This window comes from Schistocerca nitens, chromosome 6, assembly GCF_023898315.1.
Source record: "Schistocerca nitens isolate TAMUIC-IGC-003100 chromosome 6, iqSchNite1.1, whole genome shotgun sequence".
Lineage (NCBI taxonomy): Eukaryota > Metazoa > Arthropoda > Insecta > Orthoptera > Acrididae > Schistocerca > Schistocerca nitens.
The window spans coordinates 98,374,475-98,397,015 of NC_064619.1; the positions used below are offsets into that span (position 1 = coordinate 98,374,475).

At 42.1% G+C, this 22,541-nt stretch overlaps 1 protein-coding gene across 3 annotated transcripts in view; it reads right to left on the bottom strand.

Annotated features, from left to right (window-relative positions):
- The window catches only part of LOC126262951 (luciferin sulfotransferase-like), an 80,315-nt gene that overhangs the window by 51,560 nt on the left and 6,214 nt on the right, over positions 1-22,541 (bottom strand). The window lies entirely within an intron of this gene.

A 22,541-nucleotide genomic window follows, 5' to 3' on the forward strand; every position in this document is an offset into this window, starting at 1 on the left:
ATGCGGGAAGAAGAAGGAAACGAGTCGAGGGTGAGAACTCAGTTGTTATTTGCCCATAAATACAAACTCAGCCACATCTTTAAGTTATTCCTAATTATCTCTCTCAATAAAGCATCATCCATTCGGCTTCATGTTTTACATTCAATAAGGGATGCACGCTGGTAAAACGTCGGCTCCCGCAAACGACCTAGCTTGAGAATGTGGGCCATATAGTGAGAGTATGTAGTTAAGATCTGACTATACTCGTGAGCACTGGTTGTTCGTCGCTCGCTGTGCCACATTACAGTCATTTAAAGCCTACGCGCAATGTACATACTTAACCTCCACTTGCAGGCTACCCACGAACTACAGTGCGGCAGTTCCTGGATTTAAGTGGAAAGACAGACAAATTAAAACGGCTGAATGTAAAATAGAGAGAGCTAGTAAACACGTGACTGACTAAAAGCATTACTTTCCGGATATTACACATGCAAATTGAAGTTTATGGGCTTTTCTTTGCGCTCTTATTCATACGTTTCAGTATCGTTGCAGATACTGTATACCACTTTCCAAATGAAGATGCAAATCATGAACGGACTGGTGGTATGGACAATGGACGCTAAAATGTGGAAGTAAGTGATAATGAAGACTGTTCTGAAGATTTAAAATCATCGGTAATAGCTCTAGATGATAGCGTGGGTGTACACGAAACTGTCTTCTGGAAGACTAAAAAGAAGAGAATCTTTCACAGCTGGCAAGAAGATTTTTAATTACTATAACAAAAACGATCTGTAAATGAATAGTAGATAGGGTAGAAAGCAATATACGCGTGTGTAAATGTATGCAAAGCTCAAAATAATCGATCTACATAAACTTAATATCGTATGCTACAACAACGTGACGGTAGGCGACGTTATAGCCACAATAGAAGTGGGCCCAATTTAAAAAAAAATAATCTGTTACGTGGGTGTACGTATTCAACAGGAGTTCTATTGTCGTGCGGAAGGTAACCACTCTTATACAACAAGACAACTAGATATAGTTACGAAACAGTCATATTTACTGTGTGTGAAGAATTTTTCAATGAGACCCCAGCTACTATGCCTATGTGAGTTTTCGTTAGGCCGACATTTTAGAAATCACGTATGGTCGTCCTCCTATCAAAAAGGGACGAAAGACGACACACTCGCGCAGTGCCTGCGTCAGTAATACTGTACATAACATGCCAATGGTATCTGCAGATCGACACTAGCTGCCACGTCTGTTTCTACTTTTAACAGAAGCGAAGTGCATACAAGGGGTACGAGATGAACAAAGTTTGTTTTATAAGGATCATATTTTAGCACACAGGTCATTTTATAGACTAGGAATACTGACAGATGTCGCGAGAGGACATGTTTTCTAAAATTATACAAGATTACAGCAGATTAGTTTTCATTCCGTAATAGTTTTCTGGTGACAAAACCTTGTCGCTGAATGAAGAAAAGGGAACTAAAGAGCCTGCTGTTTCCGGAATGACGATAAAACCAGGTGGAATGAGATTGCCTTTTGGTTTGGAGTTGTCACAAGTCTGGATTGGTCTTCACATTGACCACATCCAAGGCTCTCCATTGCGGGGAGGGAATGTCTCAGATAAGCCCGGACTTGTTTCTACTGTCAGAGAAATTAGAATGACTGGAAACAATATATTAATAAACACTCTTTGCTAAAAAAAATAACTAAATTGTTTCCTTCAACGGACATTAGAGAAAGCGAATGCCACGCACACTTAACCGCTCTCCAGTACAAGCATTTTTTCCGCCACTTCCAGCGAAATATTGGTTTGAAACTGTTCACGTGCTTTATTAGTCTGTAACTTCTACCAGAGACTTCTTTGCTTTGTATATTTTTATACTGCCACCAGTTTCTACCCGAGACATCGTCCGCTCATAAAAGACGCCGGCTAGGGTGGCGGCTCTACATCTACATCTACATCCATACACCGCAAGCCACCTGACGGTGCGTGGCGGAGGGTACCCTGACTACCTGTATCGGTTCTCCCTTCTGTTCCAGTCTCGTATTGTTCGTGGAAAGAAGGATTGTCGGTATGCCTCTGTGTGGGCTGTAATCTCTCTGACTTTATCCTCATGGTCTCTTCACGAGATATACGTAGGAGGGAGCAATATACTGCTTGACTCCTCGGTGAAGGTATGTTCTCGAAACTTCAAGAAAAGCCTGTACCGAGCTACTGAGCGTCTCTCCTGCAGTTTTCCACTGGAGTTTAACTATCATCTCCGTAACGCTTTCGCGATTACTAAATGGTCCTGTAACGAAGCGCGCTGCTCTCCATTGGATCTTCTCTATCTCTTCTATCAACCCTATCTGATACGGATCCCACACTGCTGAGCAGTATTCAAGCAGTGGGCGAACAAGCGTACTGTAACCTACTTCCTTTGTTTTCGGATTGCACTTCCTTAGGATTCTTCCAATGAATCTCAGTCTGGCATCTGCTTTACCGACGATCAACTTTATATGATCATTCCATTTTAAATGGTTCAAATGGCTCTGAGCACTATGGGACTCAACTGCTGAGGTCATTAGTCCCCTAGAACTTAGAACTAGTTAAACCTAACTAACCTAAGGACATCACACACATCCATGCCCGAGGCAGGATTCGAACCTGCGACCGTAGCGGTCTCGCGGCTCCAGACTGCAGCGCCAGATCCGCGCGGCCACTTCGACCGGCTCCATTTTAAATCACTCCTAATGCGTACTCCCAGATAATTTATGGAATTAACTGCTTCCAGTTGCTGACCTGCTATTTTGTAGCTAAATGATAAGGGATCTATCTTTCTCTGTATTCGCAGCACATTACACTTGTCTACATTGAGATTCAATTGCCATTCCCTGCACCATGCGTCAATTCGCTGCAGATCCTCCTGCATTTCAGTACAATTTTCCATTGTTACAACCTCTCGATACACCACAGCATCATCTGCAAAAAGCCTCAGCGAACTTCCGATGTCATCCACCAAGTCATTTATGTATATTGTGAGTAGCAACGGTCGTATGACACTCCCCTGCGGCACACCTGAAATCACTCTTATTTCGGAAGACTTCTCTCCATTGAGAATGACATGCTGCGTTCTGTTATCTAGGAACTCCTCAATCCAATCACGCAATTGGTCTGACAGTCCATATGCTCTTACTTTGTTCATTAAGCGACTGTGGGGAACTGTATCGAACGCCTTGCGGAAGTCAAGAAACACGGCATCTACCTGTGAACCGGTGTCTATGGCCCTCTGAGTCTCGTGGACGAATAGCGCGAGCTGGGTTTCACACGACCGTCTTTTTCGAAACCCATGCCTATTCCTACAGAGTAGATTTCTAGTCTCCAGAAAAGTCATTATACTCGAACATAATACGTGTTCCAAAATTCTACAACTGATCGACGTTAGAGATATAGGTCTATAGTTCTGCACATCTGTTCGACGTCCCTTCTTGAAAACGGGGATGACTTGTGCCCTTTTCCAATCCTTTGGAACGCTACGCTCTTCTAGAGACCTACGGTACACCGCTGCAAGAAGGGGGGCAAGTTCCTTCGCGTACTCTGAGTAAAATCGAACTGGTATCCCATCAGGTCCAGCGGCCTTTCCTCTTTTGAGCGATTTTAATTGTTTCTCTATCCCTCTGTCGTCTATTTCGATATCCACCATTTTGTCATCCGTGCTACAATCTAGAGAAGGAACTACAGTGCAGTCTTCCTCTGTGAAACAGCTTTGGAAAAAGACGTTTAGTATGCCGTCCTGCCGGCACATTTGATTGTTTGCAGCAAGCGACAGTGTAATGTGGCGTGTAACAGCACGTGCTTTTATGGGAAGACTACCCGGCGTGTCAAAATGAAATCTTGATCACATTTTAAGTTAGACCTGGAAAAATACAACTGGGAAACTCATCGTATTCCGTACATTAGTTTTTGCGCGTACAGACATACACACAAAAATTGTAATAATTTTCGATTCGATAGCTGTTGCATAAAACACCGTCACATTCAGTTTTCTTAAAGACCTCCTACCTACAGCCATCCTTTATTATATGTGTAAATACACAATGCAGTGGATACCACTGAATGCATCACTCAAAGTGTACCGGCTTATATGCAGCATAACTATGTACAATATTGAATGATTGTCTTTGCCAATGTCTTGAGTAGTCGGGTGGACGTCACTCCAGATCACCATCCTTTGAAAAATTGTTAGAGGTACCGTTAAGTTGCATGCACTAAATGTCACTAAGAAGCTAATGCTGGCCATGTAGGTTATCCCTGACACACTGATTACCCCGTTCTCCATAGTGACACCATAAAACTCAGTTCGAAGGATGTGTCTACATTAGTTTTAACAACAATGAACGTAATTTTTAGTTCCACTCATACAACGACACTTAGAACCAAGGACTTCGCTCATTCCTTTTCTTTTTCAGGCTGCCGGTTGTTAAACAATCACTCGTTTATGTTGTAGAAGTGGTTTCCCGGAGAAATCATTATAGTTTATATAACGACCGACTCATGAGGGAATTGCCAGCAAGAAATATAATAAGTCATCTTCGTAAGAATTTTAACAAGCCTGTTAATATAGGTGGAGACGTACAGAGCTTGACATTTTTGCCAGTCCAATATGAGGTCGCCAACATTAAGAAATCCCTGATTTCGAGCTGTTTGATTGCGATTCGCGGGTAACAATGCGACGCGGTCACGTACCTTCTATAAGCAAACACCCCCAGCAAAATATACAGAGGTCACCAGTTCAGGGCCAGAGAAGAGTCGAACAGTTCGGGAGTTCCTGCCAGGAGATGAACTTCGGGTGTCCGTCAGCCGTCAGAGACAGTTATGTCCGTAGAGAATTCTATTCAGTTAAGCTTGTAGACTAAGAGGACTTAGGTACCTCTGAACTGTGGGTTGTTAGTCTCTTACGGCTTACTTGTACCTATGGTCACTTACAGTGTGACGTGTAACGGACCCTGAGTTTTCGGTCTGAGCAATAAGTAACCGGTAGCTTATCACGATTCGAGCCAGCCAGGCTATTTGTTGTAAAAATCTGAGTATCTAGTCAGCACCATGTATGTTCCACAATCACTGAAACTGCGACCCATTGTCTTTACTCTTCGATAAGTTCATGGAAATTCGGTAAGAAGCAAGAAAATCAATACCAAGATACCACTCAAGAGCTCTTTTCTTTATTTCCACCTCCCTAGCCTGGTACCCGAGTCTTTCTTTCTGTCTCCAACCGTGGAAACCCCATAAACCTGAGATATACCCTGCTGCCGACTTATTCCCTTACACCAAGCCGCTCGCGTACCAAGGAGTCGGGAGACCTGACAAATATCACGTCGCTTCGTATTTGACTGACGGATTCACGCTAAGCATGCTGCGACCACCGTCGGATCAGGACAGCTAGATTTAAACCTGCCTTTGGTGCTTACCTAGGCGTTCAGTCTGGAACCGCGCGACCACTACGGTCGCAGGTTCGAATCCTGCCTCGGGCATGGATGTGTGTGATATCCTTAGGTTAGTTATGTTTACGTAGTTGTAAGTTCTAAGGGACTGATGACCTCAGGTGTTAAGTCCCATAGTGCTCAGAGCCATTTGAACTATTTGTTAAGTGCGGCCTTCTTAATGCAATAACTGGTTTTAAGGAGTTTGATGAAGTGGCTATGTGAAGTAATTGATAATTGCTGTGCTTAAGGTTTCTATAAAGGCCTGACAAATTAAGTTTTTTATAACTTTCTCTTAAGAGACTGTTTGGTTGACTACTGAGTACGTTGGATTTCTATTTGTAATTACAAAGCTTTATCTAGTGGCTCGTCCACAATTTGTAACTGTCGAATTCCTTAAAAGGCGTAATGTCAATAAACTATATTGTTTATAAATTGTGACTACCAACCATGATTCCATCGAGCTCCCTCAGTTATGGTATCTACGGTATGATGGGTAAGTGAGATACAAATAGGGAACCACGTACCAGTCACGTTTGTTGCTTTTAATCTTATGGGAATCGTTATGACACTAGTATCGACCGCAAAAAGCGCAAATTCTGCTTAATGAATATTAAGTAATTTGTTATTCACATATTTGAAGAACCGTCATCTAGCCCTTGGTCTAGGTGTAGCGACTTTCACTAGCTATCGTAACGTCCTGGGTCAACAGTTTGACCCCCGTCATTGTTTAAATTTCCATTAGAATCTATAAGCAATGACAGTCGATGGCGTTCGGCATAAGAAGTCACCTCCGTTCTGCCCGCTGCTCTGCCAAAGAGAAGCAGGCAGAGGTCCAGAGCACTCTCTCGCCTCTTGGGCTGTAATCTGCCCCCATAAGGTTGAAAAATCAGCAAGGGTGAGCGCAGTGAGGATGCAGAGGGCACGAAACCCTCTGCCTTAAAGACTTATTCTTAGGAGATATGACCTGTAATTGAAAAAAATGTCTCGATGAGCCCTGCACTGGCAAAAAATTGCGGACTAGTCCGCCAATCGGATTTCTTTTGGAGTCTGTAAAAGGGAGGTGGCTATGACAAAAAGTCTGAATAACCAACGAAAGGGTAACGTTTTGCGGATCGAGTTGTGAGATGGTGGTGGTCAGTGAAGTGAAATGAGGAGATGACAAGGATATCTGGTTAGATGAGTCAAGGGTAATACCAAGAGAAGTAGAAAATAGTGTAACGGAAGTACGATTTGTTATGAGTAGGAAGACATGGCAGAGAGTGTTTTACTGTTAACAGTTCATTGCATAAGAATCGACAACAAACCAACACCGACAACAATGATGACTAAGCGAAAACAGATTTGGTTGTAATGTTAAAATTTCTGTTTATTTAGTCATAAATTACACACTTCTGTCCTAATTCAAGGCATCTTCAGGTTGGCATCGTCAGGTTTGAATGTTGATAAACAATTTATGGGCATCGACGATAAAATATCCTCAAAAATAAATTGCCTTCGCCGTGTGTCAGAAAAGTAGCTGAGGAAAATATATGCTCCCATCATGTATTAAAAGCAAATCGTCCTATAACCTTGCCAGACGTGTAATGTGGTCAGTAAATACAAGGCAGGATGAGACCTGTACAATATTTCATATGATAAATCTGCTGGAAGCGACGTTCTACATCCTGCGAAGACATACAGAGTCAACAATTGTTCAATTGTGTAAGCCAGTGTTGTATGCCGAAGATGAAGAGATAGAGAAAATGTATGACGATACTGAGCAGGTAATTCACTACGTAAAGTGAGATCCAAATCTAATAGTCAAGAATCACACATACTTGGAAAAAACAGTGATATACGGGAAGATTCTGGTTTTATTACTAATAAGATTTGTAATGATGAATAGCGGGTTGAAGTGTAAGAGGCTAGGGAGGAAGAAGCAATGCGTAGTGAAGTGGGGTACGGAGGTACTAAGTAACGAAGAGATACGTTTGACGTTCTATGAGGCTATAGATACTGCAATAATGGATACCCTTGTGCGCAGTTCAGTTGAAGAATGAGGGACAAATGTAAGAAAGACAACCACAAAGGTTGGAAACAATAACATACATACAAAGAAGGATGTAGTATTTCGCTCCCAATGTTCAATCTGTACATCGAAGGAGCAATGACGGAAATAAAAGAAAGTTTCGAAAATGGGATTAAAATCGAAGGTGAAAGTATACATTGTTAACATTCGCTGATAGTACTGCTATACTCAGTGAAAGTGAAGAAACCTTACAGGACTTGTTGAATGGAATGAACATTCCAATGAGTACAGAATATGTATATAGAGTAAACCGAAGGAAGACGAACGTGAAGAGAAGTAGCAGAAATGAAAACCGAGATGTACTTAACATCGGAAATGGGAACCACGATTAAACGACGTTAACGAATTCTGCTACGCAGGTAGCAAAAAACCCATGATGGACGGAGCAAGGGGGGCATTACAATGCAGACTATCACAGCGAAGAGGGCATTCTTGACTGAGAGAAGTCGGCTGGTATCAAACATCGAACTTAGTCTCAGACATAATTTGCTGCTAACGTACGTCTGAATCACAGAATTGTATGGTACTGAAACGCATTTGAAATGTGGGGTTACAGAAGAACATTGAAAACTAGGTGGATTGATAAGGTACGGAATGAGGAAGTTCATCGGAAAATCGACGTGGAATGTAGCTAACGGAAAACACTGACAATAAAAGTCAACAGGATGATGGGAAATATTTTCTAGTAAAAAGAAAGAAATAAACTACGAATCATCCAAGGGGTTGCAGCGCCCACTATGTAACGTGGGATAATTAGGTTTTACATGTAAGACATGTAACCAGATTCAGCAGAAACACAGGGTGGTATATGGCTATTACTTCATTAAAATTAAGATAAAAAATAGCTTCATTGCATATTGGACTGCCTGGTAGGCTTAAATAGTAATATACTGGATTTATAAGGTGATGTTTCCTTGCTCAGTGCTACACAGTTATTTTTATTAATTTATTGTGTCAAATGTGAAATGAGTAGTATACACAGTCAAAGTTAAAGGAATTTTTCTGTAGAACGTTGGTCTCTGAAACCACTGTTACTCTTTGAAAGTTTTCTGTGTAAGAGGGTGCACTAAAACAAAACGAAGATGGATGTTAAACTAAACTGTAAGAATGTATTTTGACGGTAAATTTTCTGCTATTGACTGTCTGGGTCAAGGTGTTTAAATGAAAGCTACTCGTACAGTGCTAAAACTAACAGCTCCAATTTCATAATTTTCTTACGCACTGGTACGCTCGACGCCTATTTCTTTCCATCCCCGAGAACATGGCGGAGGTCGGTTCAGTTGACTTCACTGTGGTTGCGGTGTTGTCTCTCTAAATTATTCAGCCTCTTTGACAGGTACCAGTTACGTGATTTTTTACTCTTTCCGGGACACAAGCAAAATTAAAAGGCATCGGAGTGGCTTCATTTGATGAAACGGCTGAGAAGATCAATAGAAGTAACAGTGTATTGAAGAAGGAAAATGCAGGCGAAATATCCGAACCAGAAGTTCAATCAGCAGTTACACGGTAGAGGCCGGTCCATCATGGAAAATGAATACAAACTTTGAATCTAGTCTTATAGCCATCGTGACATAATGGGACACCTAATTCAGCTACCACCCTGACAACCCTTTACAACTGTCGACAGGTCTCTGGGCTGTGGAAACCTGAGGCACAAGTGGCCAAGTGGATTTGGAACGATGTTGACAGCCGCGGTGAGCAGCATAAGAAAGTCATTTCGGTGAGAGCTCTAGCTGTACTTTTGTGGCTTTTCCTGATTATGCAGATCTTCAACTCAAACACATTGGTTGCAGACGATGATTTGAAGGTGTGTAATGTAAATTTAGGATGCAATGTACGCTAGTTTGCATTTCGTTGGCAAGGGAATTGGTGTGAGTAAAGGAAACGTGAACCGAGGATCATGGCTCTATCACTGCATGAAGTTTATTACGGAATGTGTGGAGTGTTAATATTGAGCCCCCACTGAGGTGAAGAAATTGAGTAATAACAAGAACTGTTACGATATCGTTATATTTAAATGTTCTACTTATATCATTTTGTTTCTACTCTTGTTGTCTCGTGTATTAGACAAAATTTGCGTAATACCAGGAACTACAACAGGAGAACTTAACGCTTTGGAAGTGACTAAATGCATAAGAGACCAGGTAGGTCAGAAGATAGTGAATAATACAGATATGCATAAGCGATTAGATACTTTCGAGCAGAATAATGCAGAACTGCACCAGTAGCTGGATGCAATAAAATAGGACAGGGTCTCGTCCAGTTTGACTATCCCCACCCTACATTCAGCTACCGATGAATTAGTTAACTTTTTTGGGCATGTCTGGGTGGATATAATACCATTTATAGGTAACCTGTTGTCCATTGTCAAGTTGGGACATTGTACTGACGACTAGTTCTTACAGAGGACAGAAGAAGTGAAAATGTTACTTATCATAATGACCTAGGGAATAATTAAACATTTGGAACTCAGGGAAGGGCTGGTACAAAGTTATAAAAGGGGATATTGCTACAGCCGCCCGGTGTGGCCGTGCGGTTCTAGGCACTTCAGTCTGGAACCGCGTGATCGCTACGATCGCAGGTTCGAATCCTGCCTCGGGCATGGATATGTGTGATGTCCTTAGGTTAGTTAGGTTTAAGTACTTCTAAGTTCTAGGCGACTGATGACCTCAGATGTTAAGTCCCATAGTGCTCAGAGCCATTTGAACCATTTGAACCAAATTACTACAGATTCTTTCGTAAACAATTACAAGGGGTGTCGCAAAAGCAGAAAGTCGATGAGGGTTTTCTAGGTAGAAGGCAGGGAATATAGGTGAATACGTATTAGTTGACGGGTAATGACGAAATGAGTAGAATCATTCTTCAGAAAACAGAACCTAAAGCAATAGATGCGTTGTTGAGGGGACTGCCACCTGATATGTCAAGAAAGGTGTGTGCAGAATTTGCAAAAATCCTGGCCGGTGCTGTTTCCAAAGGAAAGCCACTGGTGGAAATAAATGCTATGACAAGAGTTCAGTCTTCCTATGGTTCATGTTTCATTACCACTCAATGCCGTGCTCCAGACGTACATTCTCAGCAATTTCTTCCTCTGATGAAGGCCTATGTGTGACACGAGTAGGCTTCTTGTGGCCAGGTATGCCCTCTTTGCCTGTGGCAGGCTGCTTTTTATGTCCTCCTTGCTCCGTCCATTATGGGTTATTTTGCTGCCTAGCTAGAAGAATTCCTTACCTTCGTCTGCTTCATGATCCCCCATTTCTGATATTAACTATCTCGCAATTCTCATTTCTGCTACTTCTCATTATTTTCGTCTATCTTCAATTTATCCTCAGTTCATATTCTGTCCTCATTAGACTGCCCATTCCATTCAACTCATCCTGCAGTCCTTATTCACTTTCACTCTAAATGGAAGTGTTATCAGCGAATCTTATCATAGTTATGCATTCACCGTGAATCAATCCCACTCACGAACCATCTTTTTGTCTCCGTCATTGCTTCTTCGTTGCACAGATTGGCCAATAGAGCCGAAAGACTACTTCCCTGGTTTACGATCCTGTTTTATCGGAGCACTTCGTTCTTAGTCTTAAATTCTTATTGTTCCCTCTTGGTACTTGTACTTTTAGCATATTGCATGGCTTTCCTAATAGCTTACCCCTATTTATCTCAGGATTTAGTATATGTTACAACAATTTCCCCCATGAACCATGGACCTTGCCGTTGGTGGGGAGGCTTGCGTGCCTCAGCGATACAGATGGCCGTACCGTAGGTGCAACCACAACGGAGGGGTATCTGTTGAGAGGCCAGACAAACATGTGGTTCCTGAAGAGGGGCAGCAGCCTTTTCAGTAGTTGCAGGGGCAACAGTCTGGATGATTGACTGATCTGGCCTTGTAACATTAACCAAAACGGCCTTGCTGTGCTGGTACTGCGAACGGCTGAAAGCAAGGGGAAACTACAGCCGTAATTTTTCCCCAGGACATGCAGCTTTACTGTATGATTAAATGATGATGGCGTCCTCTTGGGTAAAATATTCCGGAGGTAAAATAGTCCCCCATTCGGATCTCCGGGCGGGGACTACACAAGAGGACGTCGTTATCAGGAGAAAGAAAACTGGCATTCTACGGATCGGAGCGTGGAATGTCAGATCCCTTAATCGGGCAGGTAGGTTAGAAAATTTAAAAAGGGAAATGGATAGGTTAAAGTTAGATATAGTGGGAATTAGTGAAGTTCGGTGGCAGGAGGAACAAGACTTTTGGTCAGGTGATTACAGGGTTATAAATACAAAATCAAATAGGGGTAATGCAGGAGTAGGTTTAATAATGAATAAAAAAATAGGAGTGCGGGTTAGCTACTACAAACAGCATAGTGAACGCATTATTGTGGCCAAGATAGACACAAAGCCCATGCCTACTACAGTAGTACAAGTTTATATGCCAACTAGCTCTGCAGATGGTGAAGAAATTGATGAAATGTATGATGAGATAAAAGAAATTATTCAGGTAGTGAAGGGAAACGAAAATTTAATAGTCATGGGTGACTGGAATTCGTCAGTAGGAAAAGGGAGAGAAGGAAACATAGTAGGTTAATATGGATTGGGGGGAAGAAATGAAAGAGGAAGCCGCCTTGTAGAATTTTGCACAGAGCATAACTTAATCATAGCTAACACTTGGTTCAAGAATCATAAAAGAAGGTTGTATACCTGGAAGAATCCTGGAGATACTAATAGGTATCAGATAGATTATATAATGGTAAGACAGAGATTTAGGAACCAGGTTTTAAATTGTAAGACATTTCCAGGGGCAGATGTGGATTCTGACCACAATCTATTGGTTATGAACTGCAGATTGAAACTGAAGAAACTGCAAAAAGGTGGGAATTTAAGGAGATGGAACCTGGATAAACTGAAAGAACAAGAGGTTGTAGAGAGTTTCAGGGAGAGCATAAGGGAACAATTGACAGGAATGGGGGAAAGAAATACAGTAGAAGAAGAGTGGGTAGCTCTGAGGGATGAAGTAGTGAAGGCAGCAGAGGATCAAGTAGGTAAAAAGACGAGGGCTAATAGAAATCCTTGGGTAACAGAAGAAATATTGAATTTAATTGATGAAAGGAGAAAATATAAAAATGCAGTAAATGAAGCAGGCAAAAGGGAATACAAACGTCTCAAAAATGAGATCGACAGAAAGTGCAAAATGGCTAAGCAGGGATGGCTAGAGGACAAATGTAAGGATGTAGAGGCTTTTCTCACTAGGGGTAAGATAGATACTGCCTACAGGAAAATTAAAGAGACCTTTGGAGAGAAGAGAACCACTTGCATGAATATCAAGAGCTCAGATGGAAACCCAGTTCTAAGCAAAGAAGGGAAGGCAGAAAGGTGGAAGGAGTATATAGAGGGTTTATACAAGGGCGATGTACTTGAGGACAGTATTATGGAAATGGAAGAGGATGTAGATGAAGATGAAATGGGAGATAAGATACTGCGTGAAGAGTTTGACAGAGCACTGAAAGACCTGAGTCGAAACAAGGCCCCGGGAGTAGACAACATTCCATTAGAACTACTGATGGCCTTGGGAGAGCCAGTCATGACAAAACTCTACCATCTGGTGAGCAAGATGTATGAGACAGGTGAAATACCCACAGACTTCAAGAAGAATATAATAATTCCAATACCAAAGAAAGCGGGTGTTGACAGATGTGAAAATTACCGAACTATCAGTTTAATAAGTCACAGCTGCAAAATACTAACGTGAATTCTTTACAGACGAATTTAAAAACTGGTAGAAGCGGACCTCGGGGAAGATCAGTTTGGATTCCGTAGAAATGTTGGAACACGTGAGGCAATACTAACCTTACGACTTATCTTAGAAGAAAGATTAAGAAAAGGCAAACCTACGTTTCTAGCATTTGTAGACTTAGAGAAAGCTTTTGACAACGTTAACTGGAATACTCTCTTTCAAATTCTGAAGGTGGCAGGGGTAAAATACAGGGAGCGAAAGGCTATTTACAATTTGTACAGAAACCAGATGGCAGTTATAAGAGTCGAGGGGCATGAAAGGGAAGCAGTGGTTGGGAAAGGAGTGAGACAGGGTTTTAGCCTCTCCCCGATGTTATTCAATCTGTATATTGAGCAAGCAGTAAACGAAACAAAAGAAAAATTCGGAGTCGGTATTAAAATTCATGGAGAAGAAGTAAGAACTTTGAGGTTCGCCGATGACATTGTAATTCTGTCAGAGACAGCAAAGGACTTGGAAGAGCAATTGAACGGAATGGCCAGTGTCTTGAAAGGAGGATATAAGATGAACATCAACAAAAGCAAAACGAGGATAATGGAATCTAGTCAAATTAAATCGGGTGATGCAGAGAGGATTAGATTAGGAAATGAGACACTTAAAGTAGTAAAGGAGTTTTGCTATTTTGGGAGTAAAATAACTGATGATGGTCGAAGTAGAGGGGATATAATATGTAGACTGGCAATGGCAAGGAAATCGTTTCTGAAGAAGAAGTCGTTTCTGAAAGTATTTGTATGGAGTGTAGCCATGTATGGAAGTGAAACATGGACGATAACCAGTTTGGACAAGAAGAGAATAGAAGCTTTCGAAATGTGGTGCTACAGAAGAATGCTGAAGATAAGGTGGGTAGATCACGTAACTAATGAGGAGGTACTGAATAGGATTGGGGAGAAGAGAAGTTTGTGGCACAACTTGACTAGAAGAAGGGATCGGTTGGTAGGACATGTTTTGAGGCATCAAGGGATCACAAATTTAGCATTGGAGGGCAGCGTGGAGGGTAAAAATCGTAGAGGGAGACCAAGAGATCAATACACTAAGCAGATTCAGAAGGATGTAGGTTGCAGTAGGTACTGGGAGATGAAGAAGCTTGCACAGGATAGAGTAGCATGGAGAGCTGCATCAAACCAGTCTCAGGACTGAAGACCACAACAACAACAACAACACTTTCTCCAGGTCGATAAATCCTTTTGTTCAGCCTTCCTTCCATTATCAAGTGCTTCTGGTGCCTTCACTTTTCCTAAACCCAAACTGATCGTTATCTAACTCATCCTCAAATGGTTCAAATGGCTCTAAACACTATGGGACTGAACAGCTGAGGTAATCAGTCGCCTAGAACTTAGAAGTACTTAAACCTAACTAACCTAAGGATATCACACACGTCCATGCCCGAGGCAGGATTCGAACCTGCGACTGTAGCGGTCGCGCGGTTCCAGACTGAAGCGCCTAGAACCGCTCGGCCACAGCGGCCGCCTAAAACATCGTCAGTTTTCTTTCCCATTCTTGTGTACATTATTCTTTTCAGCAATTTGGATGAGTGAGTTGTTAAGCTGATGTGCGACAATTCTTCCACTTGTCTGCTGTTGCTATCTTCGTTATTGTTTCGATGATGTTTTTCAGGAAGTCTAATGGTATACCGCCAGTCTCATACAATCTAAACACTGTGAAGAGGTTGCCCACTGGAAAGGTGAGAAACCCTTATTTGAGACTTAAAAAAGAGACTGCGAGTGCCTAGACCAAACTCTGTTTGACACGAGCACGTATTGGGAAAATTCACACTTCTCTCCACAGATGGCAGTGTCCTTGAGTCATGAAAACCCATAGGACAGAGACACACTGCTTCGCCACGGGAGGCCAGGCTGCTGATTGGGACAATGGAGATATGCTCAATGGCCGCTTTCGCAGAACCATTTGAAAAATAAACTTATTCACAAATTAATAATTATTGATCCATGTATGTAACTGAGGAGCTAGTATGCTCACCCCTAGCAGAAAAAAAATAGTATATTTCAAGACTGGGACGAGCTCACGACATCTGCATTAGTTTGTCATCTTATTTTGAAAAAGTATTATGTCTATTTTCTGAACCATAAAAGAACTATGTCGGCAACGAATCGTGCGGTTGCAACGAACAAGCTGTCTGTGCATACATCACGTACAGCTGTATCGAACAGTCACAACAAACTCACTGAAAATGTACACATTTTTAAATGACAGGCCTAAATGTGCGTTTCGTGCAGCAAAAGAATTTTTCGTGATAAAAAACTGTAAAAATCGTAAAAGCAGTGCCAGTACAATAAACCAGAAATAAGAAGGAAATTATTAGAATGTATAGTTTAAATTATTTATTAATACTCGTTCCAAAACACCTGAAAAACTAAGGATAGACGCAGAAAAATGTTACTTACAAAGAAACTATGAGAAATAAAAGAAAACGAACGACAGCATGAGATTTCTTGGAAAATTTCCGTATAAACCCACATATAATGGACATTTTAAATTTTTAAACTGTTAATTCCAGCATTCGTCTTACTAAGCTGTTGATTTGACTGCAGTGGTCGTAGATCAACAATTTTTAACAGGGGATTCGATACAGCCTTTTTTCGGGGCGGTCTCTGTGAGTAATTGTGTTTGATGAACGGGAACAGAGTCGCGGTTTGTGAGCGCTGAATTACTCTAAGTCGCCAACTCTGGAATAATAGTTTCGTTATGGGTCGCCTTCTTCTCGATTTGCTTCTGTGGAATTATAAAATCTGGAATAGAGAATTTGGTGGGGTGTTGGTTTTGAGTGTGGCAAGCTCGAGCGGCAGTTTTCAGTTTTAGGCTGTCGCACCCAACTAAAAGTCGGACTAAATTTTTTAGTGTATTCACAATTTCAAGTATGGACAACAATCAGCTCCAGAATGTAATGACGACAATGGAAATTTGTGTCGGACCGGTACTCGAACCCGAATGTCCCGCTTACAGAGAGCGTTCGCCTTACCATTTACCCATGCCTGCAGAATTGATGGCTAAACCCAGACTTCTATGTTTCTTCAACCATGTGTCAACAACCTCTACTAGCATATCCATTATGTATATTCCCTTACTGGGAGACATTGCACTTGAAGGTCGCTTGACTGGGCAAGCGACAGAAGAGATAAAGAAGATCCAACGAAGAGCGCCGCATTTCCTCACTGGATCGTTTAGTCAGTGCGAGAGCGTTACAGACTTACCTAAAAAACGTTGCATAGTAATTTGGAGTAACATAGGTACTGCAATATCGTATTTATACGCCGACACCGGGCTAGTCCAAAGGTTCAGATGTGTGTGAAATCTGATGAGACTTAACCGCTAAGGTCATCAGTCCCTATGCTTCCACACTACTTAATCTAAATTATCCTAAGGACAAACACACACACACATGTCCGAGGGAGGACTCGAAACTCTGGCGGGACCAGTCGCACAGTCCATGACTGCAGCGCCCTAGACACCGGGTGAGTGAGTAAAGTGGATGTACGAGTACAGGTTTTAGACACATCGTTGACAAAGTATGAAAGTTTGGGCCTGCCTCTGAGCCGTGCTTGGATAGCCAAATGGTAACGCGAACGCCCGCGACAAACGGGAAATCCGGTTTCGAGTCACGGTCTGGATAAACTTGTCGTTATTCCGTTCACAGCTGATGGTTGTCCATATTCGCAATGGCGAATAACGTAAATGTTTTTCACAGCACGTGTAGCCGCCGCAGAGCCAGTTCCTTTGTATGTTAATTCAGAGCAACACAGGCACTGCAATATCGTAGAGAGTAATTTTAGTGTGAAGTCAGTGTGCGACTTGTAGTTTGAAGTGGGACTGCAGAATTTTAACGATTTTCTCGCGAAAACCTCATGGGGATCTACCGTGAATTAGGTGATACCCTTGACAGATACATCAACTCTCGATCGGACTGTGAGTTTCGAGGGTAAACTGTGAAAGACATTTTTAATTTTTGTTTTGTTTTTGGTGTTGATGGGAAAAGGAACGAATTTCAAAAAAGCAGTAACCAAACAGAAGTGCGTACCTAATTTCTAGTGTACCAGTTCCTGCATGCATTTATTTAAAAAAATATTTTGAGTACATTCTGACAGTTGTGAGCTGGCGTCCTTAGACATAAGAGGAAGCTACATTATGAAGCCGAATCACAAATTACGGAGGCCCACTGAACTGTATTGTGCTGGTTTGTGTGTGTGAGTGATATTTTCGTTCATTAGCAGAGATGATTTATAGTGGAAAGGTGAACTGACTGACTCCTATTTAGCCACGTTTTACAGAACATTTATTCGTCACCCACCACAGAGTTAGGAAATGGCCATGCTTCGACCGCAACACCAGAGTGAATAGTCATTTAATTAGTTTATTATTTGATATGTACTTCTACACATTGATCTGGCCAAAAGCCGAGAAGCGATTCTTCTTAGTGTTTTAGCTGTCTGGGGCACTCTGGGATGCTCTCTGGGGCACTCTGGGATGCTCCCTGGTGGACTCTGGGAACCTCACTGTTGCACTTTTGGATTCACTCTTGCCCACTCTTTTATATTCTTATGTTTTTAATTTTTTTATTTTTGTTTCTAAAGTTGCTAATCATCCTTATCTATCTCGTGAGATTTTTTTTTAAAGCTTACTTACAAGTTCACGAAAAAATCTTATCTTTTAGATCCATTCATCAATTTATTATTCATTATTATAATCTATGGGTTGCAGGGGTTCCGACCCCTGGGGAGGTGGGTGGGTGTTTATGCATGGCTGTGTTGACTTAGCCGCTGCAGCTAGGTAACGACGTGGTTTTAGAAATTCCAATGGAGTGTTATATATTGGATCCCCTCTCTCTTCCACGTCGACTCCTGTTTCTTCTTCTATCACGTCGTCAGAGAAGTCCACCCCCTTCCCTAGGAGCAACTTTTCAGGAAATTTCTTTACGGAACTTTATGCTGCCTGAAACCAGTTGCGCAGAACTGGCTGTCCATTTAGGTGGACCGGCGGCCAGGAAGCTACTCCCGACGCCTCGTCTGGGCACTGAGCAACGTCCACGTCTTGGCGCTTTCGGAATTTGCGAAGCCATTTATCATGCTTCGAAATCAGGTGTTGGGCCCTATTGTTGCAAGAGTTGGACGGTGATTGTCGCACGATGGCACGATCTGCTGGTTAGTGGCTCTCGCTGTGCTTTTAGTTATCGAGAAATGTCGGTTATCATAGGGCGTCTGCGTGAAACGATTGGGATCGCCCGCTCAGAGGTGTGAATCTCGGCATTCTGCTTTTCGGTCAGGTACATTAAGGGTCACAAAAATGTCGCCCGCGTCCTTAGTCGGATGTCTGAGGAATTGATAGATGAATCCGTTACCTCCGAAAATTCAGTGGAGGTGTGTTGTGTATTCGCTGTGTTAACTGCAGTACCCTCTCTGTACAACGATTTTCGAGAACGACAAAAGCAAGAATCTGACTTTGGTCTGACTAAGCTGAAGGTGGCAGCAGGAGAGAAAGTACGGGGCTGTGAGACACAGAAGGGGTTGGTTTGTTATTGTATGTAGAGGGACGGGATGTTAAAAGTTTGTCTTCCCTGCCATGTGGTCCCAGCGGTGTTGAAGTACTACCATGAGTCTGTTATAGGGGACACCTAAACCGTCCATTAGACTAAGAAGCTTCTTACGTGGTCGTCCTTACATAAAGATTTCCAGAGATTGTTGGGCAAGTGTCAAACTTTCAAACTTGCAAGATCGCCAAACCTAATACTAACGTGATAGGGGGCTTATGGAGGCCTCCTGTGCCGTACATCCCATGGACCAACTGTTCACTGATTACGATGGAGCGTTGTTTCACATCCAGTATGACCAAAAGTATATTTCTGCAGCTGTGGAAACCCTTTCGCTTTTTATTTGGTTAATGTCCAGAGATAAGATAACTGCAGCAATTCAAAATTTGACGAGAATTTTTTCCCTGTTAGGACCGCCCAAGGTACCAGTTGTGATAAAGTTCCGGCGTTTGTGGCAAGGGAGTCCCGCAAATTTCCTTTCCAATAAACCCATACCAGCAGCAAACTATATTATCTTCAGCCATCCTTCACCAAGAGACTTAAACATAGCTCAAAGGCCACAGTGATTATCTTCCATGCCAACGACCACACCACATCGGATTGTTCTTTGCCATGGTTTAACTTGGTCTTGTATCTGCATTCGTTATGTGTGTGTTAAGATACTTTCTGTATGTCTTACAGAATTGCACAGAGCTCGCGTTACCTGAGCAGTGCGTTCTGTGGAGCTACCAGACCAGTGGGTGACACCAGGCTTGAATTCTGTCCCCTGATGTGTCATTGGGGAGTAGACCTACTGTTCTCCAAAACCACCCAGCCTTTATTTTTTCGTTTCGTATTGTTATTAGTCTGTCTATTTATGACACCACTGGGAAATTAATTAAACTGTATTATTGCTACGAACGATGTTCAAACTCCCATTGTGTGATCTCCACTCCCCATTAACGGCTGACCACATATCGACACTGGTAACGTACCAGCATATCGCGTCGATCTGTGGGTGTTGCTAAAAAGCTGACACATCAAAAAGTTAAAGAATAAGAGGTTTGTTACCTGCTACCCAGGTCTGTGACAGATTATTGGGATGACCTCGTCAGTGAATGCTAAGCTACAATTGTCAACATGTAGGACCAACTTACATGCTGTACGTGTCAGTCCTTTTGGAGGTGCACTAGATTCGTAGCCACCTCTAATGGCAGCGCTCTCTAGGAAGGAGTGATAGGGTAGGAAGAAAGGAAGCCAGCTGTACTCACACAAAACACTAGCAGATTCCCTACGCATTGAGACCAGGAGAGGAGAAGCGGTAAATGGACATTTTTATTATTTATGTGTATTTATTATCTCACAGCAGAAAAGAATATCAGATAAAAGGAGTAGAGTTTTCAGTATTTTATGGAGAATACACAGGGTGAACAATAAAGAAAAACGACAAACTGCAGGGAAGAACTCGTGATTTGAAATGGAGGAGAAAGGTCTTATGAAGATGGGTCCGGAAATGCATCGTTGCAGTCATAGATGGTGCTGACGAGTGGAAGTTTCTCTAATCACGTGTCTTGTGTTCCTTATGTTGCAGGCTGTGTGAATGATGCAGCGTGCTGTAAGCAGCGGAATGGTCAGGTATTCTTGTCGGGAACAAGTTGAGATGGTTTTTATGCACGGTCAAGCCAATGGAAACGGCCGAGAGGGAGAACTCGAACCTCCAAGTCTTGCGCAGGCACAATCTGCTGCTTCCCTGAACGTTCGTCTGTCTGAAAGGACCCATATGATATAAATGCCCAAAAAAGGCTTTAAATGTTGTATGTTACGGTAGATGTCTGTGAGGGTACTTCTCCTGGTGCAGCTGCGCTGCCTCTCGTCCTTTTCCAACAGCTTGGCTGTACCTAAACATCATCTCGGCTTGATACCGACAGCCTGCAAGACACAAGGAACACAGGGCACGTGGAGAAACTTCCACTCGTCAGCGCCATCTACCGTGGCAGTGATGCAGATTGAGACACACGTTCATAGACATTTTCTTCTCCATTTCCTGTCTAGAATCCGTCCCTGCAGTAAGTCGGTTTTGTTAATGTTTCTCATGCAGTTACGTGTGTTACTTGCACACAGTGGACTCAGAAAGAGGAGAAATATTAAGCGCATTATGTGTGAAGAGCAGTTGAACGGAATGGACAGTGTCTTAAAGGAGGATATAAGATGAACATCAACAAAATTAAAACGTGGATAATCAAATGTAGTCTAATTAAATCAGGTGATGCTGGGGGAATCAGATTAGGAAATGAGACACTTAAAGTAGTAAATGAGTTTCGCTATTTGGGGAGCAAAAAACCGATAAATGATCGAAGTAGAGAGGATATAAAATATAGGCTGCCAATGGTAAGGTAAGTGTTTCTGAAGAAGATTTAAGTGTTAGGAAGTCTTGTCTGAAAGTATTGGTATGGAGCATAGCCATGTGTGGAAGTGAAACATGGATGGTTAATAGTTTAGACAGGAAGGGGATGAAAGCTTTCAAAACGTGGTGCTACAGAATAATGCTGAAGATTAGATGGGTAAATCACGTAACTAATGTGGAGTTACTGAATAGAATTGTGGAGAAGAGGAATTTGTGGCAGAACTTGACTGGAAGAAGGTATGCGTTGGGAGCATACGTTTTGAGGCAGCAAGGGATTACCAATTTAGTATTGGAGGGCATCATGGAGGGTAAAAATCGTAGAGGGGGACCAAAAGATGAATACACTAGCAGATTCAGAAGGATACAGTTTGCAGTAGTAACTTGGAGATGAAGAAGCTTCCACAGGATAGAGTAGCATAGCGAGTTGTACCGAAACAGTCTCTGGACTGAAGATCACAACAATATGATATATGAACTTTGCTTGTGATATTAGTTTCGTGTGATCACTTTCTGTGGTTATGTGCATGGGAGATTGTCGATCACGGCAGTCATTATTAACTATTATATTTTGTTTTCTGCAGTTTTGTGGCAATATTGGTTATGCGTCTTTTTAGTGCCGTGAGCTGGAGACTTTGCTTAATTTCGTTTGGGAGTATAACTCAAATGATATTTGTTGCACAGTAAATAATCATTTGAAGGATTAGGATGGGCGTATCATGATTTCGAAGTAACATATAGCAACTAGAATTTGTGTAGTCCTGCCCCAAGTGATCCATACTGCTGCAGGAGCATGCGATGTACGGTTTTTCTGAGGTGGGAGAGAAGCGCAAAGTTGTCTTCAGATGGCCTTGGAATGGCCTCCCTGTTTCCAGAGATCACGGAGGCATTGGATATATTTCACGGACCAACCACCAGTGCCCATTGTAAGCTGTTATTGAAAAGGTCTAAATACGGCTGTAGGACGGTTGGAGCAGAAACTATGATTTCTTCAGGAACAGTTACTTCGGTTTTGACGTGAAACTTATTCAAGTAACAACTAAGTCAACATTAAGTTGGACCATAAACTATATTGGTGAACTTAACCTCTCCCACCCTCCTGACACCTCACTACAAACTCTACAAAATAACTGATAAAAATCTAGAGGAGATGAAACTATTGATTATTTGCTTTTAACCCGCCGTAATATAACGAAAGAGAGCCACAATCTCAGGTACCAAATGACTGAAAAAATATTGCGGAAGCTCATCTAAAAATAAGACTTAATTCATAAATTAGTGACTTTTTTCAACTTTTATAGTTCAGTAGGATTCT